The following is a 2,500-nucleotide window of genomic DNA, read 5'->3' as shown; positions in this document are numbered from 1 at the left end:
ACATAGCTATTAAGAATTTTCAAAATGCACAAACAGTCTCTGTGACACTTTTCTCGTCAACAAATATTTATTCTTTTTAACTATTCAAACTGATTGACGGATAGGATTGCTGTGTCTAATATATATCTAGCGTAAAGTGCTTCGCAATAGTCTATTGTCCTGTCCATATGGTAGCAAGCATTGTGCTTTTCATAATACGTGTGACATAAAAGTAGCATGATACAAATAAGATTAAATGGCAAAAACGCATGAGTAAGGCAGTACGACAACCCGACAGTGCCATCGATCAGAATAGGGCATATGGCCAAGTTGCACCTCCCTTTGGGCTCTGTGAGACGTTGTGACGGGAGTCATGCAAGGGCATAAGGTAGACATAATAAATCGGTGCACAGCGCCACATGCACACTGCAGAGGAGTAATGAATGATATATAGTTATTCAATAGCGGGAACAGTGAAGAAATAATCATAAACAAACAGTGATTTCTTATCACTTAATAATTGTGACGGATTTTTTTTTTCTCAAACGGCGTGTTCTTTCTTTGGAGTTTTCTTCTTTTTTTTTTAAAGTATTCGTATACTTGTTGACAGATGGGTAGGGAACGTAAGTGTGTTATTACTCTGTCTAATTAAGTATTAAATGCTAATAGTTTGGGTTTTTTTGGTTTGTTTTTTTTTTTTTTAATGAATTTAACTGTTTCTACAAAAAATTTCAAATCTCAAGTAGAGTAAGATAATTTAGACACTCGGATCTGATTAAATTATATAATGCATTGCTTTTCCAAAAAAACTGTGACAAAGAAAACCAGAGTACTTCAACAAACGCATTAAAAAAAAGAATGGGAGGAAAAAAAAAATGAGGGAATGCAAAATTGTTCTCCGTTGTTTGTTTGTTGTTTTTTGTTTTGTTTTGTTTGTTTTTTGGGGGTTTTTTTGTTTTCTTTGTTGTTGTTTTTTTTCTTTGTTGTTGTTTTGTTTTGTTTTTTGTTTTTTTTTTTGGGGGGGGGGGTATGTTCATTATCGTCATTTTCAACTGTTTAAATGGTGGCTCATACGATATGTCTTGTGTAGGCAACCATAAAATTCTCTGATCACCATATTTAATATCTAAAATATAAATATTGAGCATTTATATAGCACAAGATCCACTAAACATATTCAATGCGGTTTACACGGTGTCCATAGCCAACAGCAACATTTAACATGCAGGACAAGACATGACGCTGTTGGACGATATTAACGGCCAGGTACTAATCTTACAACCGAGTACGGCGAGAGAATGTGAGTAAAGAGCCTTTTCCAAGACTCAACTATGAGTAGCTAAACAGATGATATAAACTCGCAATGTAATTTTCAATAGTAAAAAAAAAATTCCCCCCTTCCGCAACGGCATCCTAAGATACCGTCACCCTAGGTACTCCATGAAGGAATATAGATAATCCATCAAACAAGATGTCTGATGTCAACAGGAATCACCCAAGTGAGCAAATTGGGGTTAATAATCTTGCCCAAGAAAAAAAACGAAAGTACATGAAGCGAGGCTCGAACACGGGACCTTCCGGATCACAGCGCAATGCCATAACCACTCAGCCACTTCGTTCCCTTTTAATATAAGTCCACTTGAATTCCATTGAATAAAAGTAATATGCGTTGTGCACATTTTTATCAAGTTCATAAATCAATGCGAATTTCACAAGAGATCTTATATTGATTTCGGTACTCGGCAAGCCTTTATACTAATAATGAGTTTAAAATAAAAAATAAATTTGAAAATAAAATGAATGTGAAAGGAATTTTAAAAAGGCATCATCCGAAATCATTAAAATGTTTGTTTTTGTTTTTGTTTTTTGTTTTTTTGTTTTTTGTTTTTTTTTTGTTTTTTTTTTTTTTTTGTTTTTTTTGTTGTTTTTTAATATAAGGTATGTCCATAATGGGATCAAGCTAGACATCTTATTAGGACTAAACTTAATGTTTCGGTTATACGACGTGCGTATTAACAATGATAAAGACCGGAACCAAACAAAGCAGGAAAGAAAAATACAAGAAAAAAAAAAAACATCCCAAAAAACTCAATCTACCTGGACCCCAGTCTTAAAACGGTGCCTGTTCCCTAGTTTCTTTTAACAATGACGTCCCTTTTAATCAGTAAACGGTTGTACTCTGGAAAGACACGTATTTAAAAATTTGACCAGAAAACTCGTCCTTCAAATATCGATCGATTTAAATTACCCTCATATTGGCAAAAGTTCTCAAACCCGGGGCCTGGCGACAATATGTCAGTTTTCACAAATAAGTTATGACGTCATGCTATTAAGTCTCCAATCAAACTATAAGAAAGGAAGATAACAAACGGTACAAATAAAAAAAAATTAGAAATTATTCGTTATTCAATATTATTTGAAGGTTATAAATTTTAATATGAATTATCTCACTCTTGCGTTTTGGAATTCAGAACTTTATAATCGCGCGCTGACGAATTCACGCAGTGATTAGAACGCCATT

General features: G+C 33.8%; 1 long non-coding RNA gene across 1 annotated transcript in view; it reads left to right on the top strand.

The window, feature by feature from the left end:
* The first annotated feature begins 369 nt into the window (after window positions 1-369).
* LOC144966619 (uncharacterized) overlaps window positions 370-2,500 on the top strand; it is an 8,140-nt gene continuing 6,009 nt past the window's right edge. The window contains exon 1 of the long non-coding RNA XR_013644249.1: window positions 370-602. This is a non-coding gene — a long non-coding RNA (uncharacterized LOC144966619). The remainder of the gene's footprint in view (window positions 603-2,500) is intronic.

The sequence above is a fragment of the Berghia stephanieae genome, chromosome 2 (genome assembly GCF_034508935.2).
Source record: "Berghia stephanieae isolate SIO BIC M18660-M18661 chromosome 2, UCSD_Bste_1.3, whole genome shotgun sequence".
Lineage (NCBI taxonomy): Eukaryota > Metazoa > Mollusca > Gastropoda > Nudibranchia > Aeolidiidae > Berghia > Berghia stephanieae.
The sequence above is the reverse complement of the archived record's forward strand: the minus strand, read 5'-3'. Positions and strand labels throughout refer to the sequence as shown.